Raw genomic sequence first — 8,610 nt, 5'->3', positions numbered from 1 at the left:
CTCACTAAATTTTTCCCACCAAAGAAGCTGACTAAGCTTAGGTTAGAGGTTTAGACCTTCAGACAGAAAGAGGGTGAAACACGTTATGAAGCTTGGGAGAGATACAAGCTACTGACTAGGCAATGCCCTCCGGACATATTCTCCAAATGGACCCAACTAGATATCTTTTATGAAGGTTTGGGTGAGATGTCCAAGATGAGCCTAGACACTTCTGCAAGTGGTTCACTGCACAAGAAGAAGACACTAGAGGAGACTATTGAGCTTATTGAATTAGTTGCAAGTAACCAATATTTATACTCATCTAACAAGAATCCTGTGAACTCTGAGACCCCTCAGAAGAGAGGCGTGTTAGAAGTAGAAGTTGTTAATGCTCTTCTTGCTCAGAATAAGGTGATGTCTCAGCAAATAAATCTACTTACTCAACAGATGGGTGGCATGCAAGTCTCAGCAATCAACACCCAAAATCCACAACAGGAAGTCTCCTATGACATGGCAGGTAACTTTATGCAAAATGATAATTATGATTATGCTCAAACTTCTTCTGAACAGGTGAATTACATGGGAAGTGGTCCTATAAATCCCAACAATGATCCATATTCTAAGACATACAATCAGGGGTAGAGGAATCACCCAAATTTTGGGTGGAGAGATCAACCTCAGAGACCTCAGAACTTCAACAATAGTTCTCAGGGCGGTTTTCAACAGAACAACTATAATAACCGCCAATTTCAGTCTCAGCAACAACAACCACCTCAACAGGCAAATTCTAAATCCCAAGAAGATTCTAAATGGGAGATGATGATGAGTTTCATACAAGAAACCAGAGCCTCCATTAGAAACTTGGAGGTGCAAATGGGTCAAATGAGCAAGCAATTACCTGAAAGGTCTTCAAATACATTCCCTGGTGATACAGTGGTGAACCCAAGAGAAGATTGCAAGGCCATTCAATTGAGAAGTGGTAAGGTAGCTGGTTCTGAGACTAAGGTCAATGAAGATCTAGTTGAAAAGGAAGCTCCAGAGGAGAAAAAGGAAGAAGTAGAGCACGCCCCTCCTAAACGTGCAGACAACCCATTTCCTGACTCTCTTGACACTTATCCCACCTTACTAAAGGCCCCTGAATACAAGCCAAAAATGCCATATCCTCAGAGGCTTCAAAAGGCGTCCAAAGAAAAGCAATTCTCTAAATTTTTAGATGTCTTCAAGAAGCTGCAGATCAACATCCCTTTTGCAGAGGCTCTGGAGAAAATGCCTCTCTATGCTAAATTTATGAAAGAGTTGTTGACCCACAAGAGGAATTGGAAGGAGCAAGAAACCGTGGTGTTAACCAAGGAATGCAGTGCTATTATTCAACACACCCTTCCTAAGAAGATGCCAGACCCAGGGAGCTTTGTCATTCCTTGCACCATTGGAGAAGTCGGCATTCAGAGAGCTTTATGTGATCTTGGAGCTAGCATCCACCTCATGCCACTTTCAGTGATGAAAAAGCTTCAAATTGAGGAGGTAAAACCCACTCGTATTTCTCTTCAACTTGCTGATCTTTCTATTAAATTACCTGTGGGTGTAGTTGAAGATTTACTTGTTAAAGTAGGACCATTTATTTTTTCTGTTGATTTTGTTATATTAGACATGGAAGAGGAGGTAAAACCCTCTATTATACTTGGTAGACCTTTTTAGCTATAGGTAGAGCTCTGATTGATGTGCAAAAGAGTGAATTAACCCTGAGAGTCAATGAAGAATAGGTGGTCCTAAATGTTTTTGAAGCCCTCAAGCACCCCAATGATTCTGAGGGGTGTATGAAAAAAGATGTTATTGAACCACTTGTTCAAGAAGTACTGGAAACTGAGGTACTTGATGATGTTCTGGATCCTATTTCTGAGTGTGAATTAGTTGAAGTTGACGATTCACCATCCCAAAAGGAGCTGATGAACACGCCAACCAAGGAGGAGGAAGCCCCCAGCTTGAGCTCAAACCCTTACCCCCTTCTCTAAAATATGTGTTCTTGGGTGGAAATGATTCATATCCAGTGATTATTAGCTCTTCCCTGAAGCCTGAAGAAGAGGAGGCACTTGTTTCAGTGCTCAAGAGCCATAAAAAAGCTCTTGGGTGGACCATCAGTGACTTGAAAGGGATTAGTCCAACCAAGTGTATGCACAAGATCCTCCTTGAAGATGGTGCCAAACCAGTTGTGCAGCCCCAAAGGAGACTCAATCCAACTATGAAAGAGGTGGTCCAAAACGAGGTAATGAAGTTATGGGAAGCAGGTATTATTTACCCTATTTCTGACAGTCCTTGGGTAAGTCCTGTGCAGGTAGTACCCATGAAAGGAGGGATGACAAAGATCAAGAATGAAAAGAATGAGCTTATTCCTACAAGAACAGTCACAGGATGGAGAATGTGCATAGAGAACAGGAGGCTCAACGCTGCTACAAGGAAGGATCATTTCCCCCTGCCTTTCATTGATCAGATGCTTGAGAGGTTAGCTGGTCATGCTTTTTATTGTTTTCTATATGGATATTCTGGATATAATCAAATTGCAGTGGACCCTCAAGATCAAGAGAAGATAGCATGCACATGCCCCTTTGGAGTATTTGCCTACAGGAAAATGCCATTTGGACTTTGCAATGCTCCAGCAACTTTTCAGAGGTGTATGCTTTCAATTTTTTCTGATATGGTTGAAAAGTTTATTGAGATATATATGGATGACTTTTCTATTTTTGGTAATTCTTTTGAATCCTGTCTTAAACATTTATCTCTTGTCTTGAAACGGTGTCAAGAATCAAACCTTGTTTTAAATTGGGAAAAATGCCATTTTATGGTTACAGAAGGCATTGTTCTTGGACACCGGATTTCAAGTAAGGGGATTGAGGTTGACAGAGCAAAGGTGGAGGTAATTGAAAAATTACCACCACCAACCAATGTTAAGGCAATCAGGAGTTTCTTGGGTCATGCAGGATTTTATAGAAGATTTATAAAGGATTTTTCTAAAATTGCTAAACCATTGAGCAACCTGTTGGTTGTTGGTGCACGAAATTGTGATCCCTGGTAATGGCTCCAAAAACTTGGTGCTCTAATCTTAATTCATAATTTGTCACAACTTCGATACAACTAACCAGCAAGTGCACTGGGTCGTCCAAGTAATAAAACCTTACGTGAGTAAGGGTCGATCCCACGGAGATTGTTGGTATGAAGCAAGCTATGGTCATCTTGTAAATCTCAGTCAGGCAGATATCAAATGGTTATGGAGTTTTCGAATAATAATAATAAATAAACAGAAAATAAAGATAGAAATACTTATGTAAATCATTGGTGAGAATTTCAGATAAGCGTATAGAGATGCTTTCGTTCCTCTGAACCTCTGCTTTCTTGCTGTCTTCATCCAATCATTCCTACTCCTTTCCATGGCAAGCTTTATATAGGGCATCACTGTTGTCAATGGCTACATCCCATCCTCTCTGTGAAAATGGTCCAAATGCTCTGTCACGGCACGGCTAATCATCTGGAGGTTCTCGATCATACTGGAATAGGATTCACCCTCCTTTTGCGTCTGTCACTACGCCCAGCACTCGCGATTTTGAAGTTTGTCACAGCCATCCTGGTGCACGAAATTGTAATGTCAATGTTCACATTACTCTCTTACAACTTCGCACAACTAACCAGCAAGTGCACTGGGTCGTCCAAGTAATACCTTACGTGAGTAAGGGTCGATCCCACGGAGATTGTTGGCCTGAAGTAATCTATGGTTACCTTGTAACTCTTAGTCAGGAAAACAATAAAACAATTCACTTATCAAATTTGATTACAAGGAATAAAAGGGCATGAAACAAATACTTGTTACTCAATAATGGAGAATATGTTGGGGTTTTGGAGATGCTTTGTCTTCTTTATTTCAATTTTTCTCTTGTACTCCTCTTCACACATGCAAGGCTGCTTCCATGGCAAGCTGTATGTAAGGTGTCACCGTTGTCAATGGCTACTTCCCGTCCTCTCAGTGAAAATGGTCCAAATGCTCTGTCACAGCACGGCTAATCATCTGTTGGTTCTCGATCATGTCGGAATAGAATCCCTTGATTCTTTTGCGTCTGTCACTACGCCCAACAATCGTGAGTTTGAAGCTCGTCACAGCCATTCAATCCTTGAATCCTATTCGGAATACCACAGACAAGGTTTAGACTTTCCGGATTCTCATGAATGCCGCCATCAATTCTAGCTTATACCACGAAGATTCTGATTAAGAAATCTAAGAGATACTCATTCAATCTGATATAGAACGGAGGTGGTTGTCAGGCACACGTTCATGTATTGAGGAAGGTGATGAGTGTCACGGATCATCACCTTCTTCATAGTGAAGCGCGAATGAACATCTTAGATAGGAACAAGCGTGTTTGAATGGAAAACAGAGATAATTGCATTAATTCATCAAGACGCTGCAGAGCTCCTCACCCCCAACAATGGAGTTTAGAGACTCATGCCGTCAAAGAGTACAAATTTCAGATCTAAAATGTCATGAGGTGCAAAATAAATCTCTAAAAGTTGTTTAAATACTAAACTAGTAACCTAGGTTTACAGAAAATGAGTAAACTATGATAGATAGTGCATAAATCAACTTCTGGGGCCCACTTCGTGTGTGCTGGGGCTGACACTTAAGCTTCTCACGTGCCTGGGCTGTTTTGGGCGTTCAACGCCAGGTTGTAACCTGTTTCTGGCGTTGAACTCCAACTTGTAACTTGTTTCTGGCACTGGACGCCAGACTGCAACATGAAACTGGTGTTGAACGCCAGTTTACGTCGTCTATCCTTGAGCAAAGTATAGACTATTATATATTTCTGGAAAGCCCTGGATGTCTACTTTCCAACGCCATTGAGAGCGCGCCAATTGGAGTTCTGTAGCTCCAGAAAATCTACTTTGAGAGCAGAAAGGTCAGAATCCAATAGCATCAGCAGTCCTTTTTCAGCCTGAATCAGATTTTTGCTCAGCTCCCTCAATTTCAGCCAGAAAATACCTGAAATCACAGAAAAACACACAAACTCATAGTAAAGTCCAGAAATGTGATTTTTAATTAAAAACTAATAAAAATATACTAAAAACCAACTAAATCATACTAAAAACTAAGTAAAAACAATGCCAAAAAGCGTATAAATTATCCGCTCATCACAACACCAAACTTAAATTGTTGCTTGTCCCCAAGCAACTAAAAATAAGGTAGGATAAAAAGAAGAGAATATACAATGAATTCCAAAAACATCTATGAAGATCAGTTTTAATTAGATGAGCGGGGCTATTAGCTTTTTGCTTCTAAACAGTTTTGGCATCTCACTTTATCCTTTGATGTTCAGAATGATTGGTATCTATAGGATCTCAGAATTCAGATAGTGTTATTGATTCTCCTAGTTCAGTATGTTGATTCTTGAACACAGCTACTTTATGAGTCTTGGCCGTGGCCCTAAGCACTCTATTTTCCAGTATTACCACTGGATACATACATGCCACAGACACATAACTAGGTGAACCTTTTCAGATTGTGACTCAGCTTTGCTAAAGTCCCCAATTAGAGGTGTCCAGGGTTCTTAAGCACACTCTATTTTTTGCTTTGGACCTCGACTTTGACCGCCCAGTCTTAAGTTTTCACTCAACACCTTCACGCCACAAGCACATGGTTAGGGACAGCTTGGTTTAGCCGCTAAGGCCAGGATTTTATTCCTTTAGGCCCTTCTATCTACTGATGCTCAAAGCCTTGGATCCTTTTTATTACCCTTGCCTTTTGGTTTTAAGGGCTATTGGCTTTTTGCTCTTGCCTTTTGGTTTAAAGAGCTTTTGGCTTTTTTTGCTTGCTTTTTCTTTTTCTTGCTCTCTTTTTTTTTCGCATTTTTTTTTCTGCAAGCTTTGTTCTTCACTGCTTTTTCTTGCTTCAAGAATCATTTTTATGATTTTTTAGATTATCAAATAACATTTCACCTTTTTCATCATTCTTTCAAGAGCCAATAATTTTAACATTCATAAGCAACAAATTCAAAAGACATATGCACTGTTCAAAATAATTAAACTATTTTAAAATTCGAAATTCATGTACTTCTTTTTCTTTTTCAGAAAATAATTTTCATTTAAGAAAGGTGATGTTCTCATAGGACATTCATATCTTTAAGACATAGACACTTAGATACTAGTGATCATATAGTAAAGACACAAACATAATTAAACATGAAGCATAGTAAATGAAAAACAGGAAAATAAGAACAAGGAGATTAAGTAATGGGTCCACCTTAATGAGGGTGGTGTCTTCCTCTTCTTGAAAAACCAATGGTGCTCTTGAGCTCCTCTATGTCTCTTCCTTGCCTTTGTTGCTCTTTCCTCATAGCTCTTTGATCTGCAGTCAATTGCTCTACCACTGAATTATGGAAAACAAAAGCAATGCTTATACCACACCAAACTTAAAAGGTTTGCTCGTCCTCGAGCAAAAGAAGAAAGAAGTGGAGAAGATGGAGGAGATGGAAGTGTGTGAATGGGTGGGTTTGGGAGGGAGATGGTTTGAATTTGAATGGTGAGGTAGGTGGGGATCCTGTGGGATCCACAGATCCAGTGGGGTCAAGAATTTAGCATCCCTGCTCCAATTAGGCATACAAAATGCTCTTACTGTGCAATCCTGGCGTTTAACGCCAGACTGCTGCCTGTTTCTGGCATTAAACGCCCAAATGTAGCCTGTTTTTGGCGTTTAACGCCAGGCTGATGCTTGTTTCTGGTGTTAAACGCCAGCTTGGTGCTTGTTTCTGGCGTTAAACGCCAGACAGATGCTTGTTTCTGGCGTTTAAACGCCAGAATGATCTTCCTCCAGGGTGTGCTATTTTTCATGCTGTTTTTCATTCTGTTTTTGATTTTCCATTTGTTTTTGTGACTTCACATGATCATCAACCTAAAGAAAACATTAAAGAGCAATGGAAAATAAATAGATATAATTAAATAACATTGGGTTGCCTCCCAACAAGCGCTTCTTTAATGTCAATAGCTTGACAGTGAGCTCTCATGGAGCCTCACAGGTAATCAGAGCAAGGTTGGGACCTCCCAACACCAAACCTAGAGTTTGGTTGTGGCCTCCTAACACCAAACTTAGAGTTTGACTGTGGGGGCTTTGGTTGACTCTGCAGTGAGAGAAGCTTTTCATGCTTCCTCTCCATGGTTACAGAAGGAGAACCTTGTGTCTTATAGTTTGCAATGTCTTCAAACCACAGAGCTTCCTGAATAGCAAATAATTGCTCATCCGGAAAAGTTTCAGAGATCTCAGTAGGAGGGAGGGATGCTCCTGCTACTGGTTCTATCCGGGACAGGTGATCAGCTACTTGATTCTCTGTCCCTTTTCTGTCTCTTATTTCTATATCAAACTCTTGCAGAAGCAACACCCATCTTATGAGCCTAGGCTTTGAATCCTGCTTTGTGAGTAGATATTTAAGAGCAGCATGGTCAGTGTACACAATCACTTTTGACCCTACTAAGTAGGATCTAAACTTGTCAATGGCATAAACCACTGCAAGTAATTCTTTTTCTGTGGTTGTGTAATTTTTCTGGGCATCATTTAAAACACTGCTAGCATAATAAATGACATGCAGAAGCTTGTTATGCCTCTGTCCCAATATTGCACCAATGGTATGGTCACTGGCATCACACATTAGTTTGAATGGTAATGTCCAGTCTGGTGCAGAAATAACTGGTGCTGTGACTAGCTTAGCTTTCTGGGTCTTAAACGCCTGCAGACACTTTGTGTCAAACACAAATGGTGTGTCAGCAGCTAGCAGATTGCTCAGAGGTTTTGCAATTTTTGAAAAATCCTTTATAAACCTCCTATAGAATCCTGCATGCCCCAGAAAGCTTCTGATTGCCTTAACATTGGCAGGTGGTGGTAATTTTTCAATTACTTCAACTTTTGCTTGATCCACCTCTATTCCCTTGTTTGAAATTTTATGCCCAAGGACAATCCCTTCAGTCACCATAAAGTGACATTTTTCCCAGTTTAAAACTAGGTTGGTCTCTTGGCATCTTTTCAGAACAAGTGCTAAATGGTTAAGGCAGGAGCCGAATGAGTCTCCAAATACTGAAAAGTCATCCATGAAGACTTCCAGAAACTTCTCTACCATATCAGAGAAGATAGAGAGCATGCACCTCTGAAAGATTGCAGGTGCATTACACAGACCAAAAGGCATCCTTCTGTAGGCAAACACTCCAGAAGGACATGTGAATGCTGTTTTCTCTTGGTCCTAAGGATCTACTGCAATTTGGTTGTAACCTAAATAGCCATCCAAAAAGCAGTAATATTCATGACCTGCTAGTCTCTCTAGCATCTGATCTATGAATAGTAAAGGAAAATGATCCTTCCTGGTGGCTGTATTGAGCCTTCTGTAGTCAATACACATACGCCACCCTGTAACTGTTCTTGTAGGAACCAGTTCATTCTTTTCATTATGAACCACTGTCATTCCTCCCTTCTTAGGGACAATATGGACAGGGCTCACCCAGGGGCTATCAGAAATAGGATAGATAATCCCAGCCTCTAGTAACTTAGTGACCTCTTTCTGCACCACCTCCTTCATGGTGGGATTTAGCCTTCTCTGTCGTTGAACCACTGGC

Source organism: Arachis hypogaea, chromosome 20 (assembly GCF_003086295.3).
Source record: "Arachis hypogaea cultivar Tifrunner chromosome 20, arahy.Tifrunner.gnm2.J5K5, whole genome shotgun sequence".
Lineage (NCBI taxonomy): Eukaryota > Viridiplantae > Streptophyta > Magnoliopsida > Fabales > Fabaceae > Arachis > Arachis hypogaea.
Note: the sequence above shows the minus strand (reverse complement) of the source record.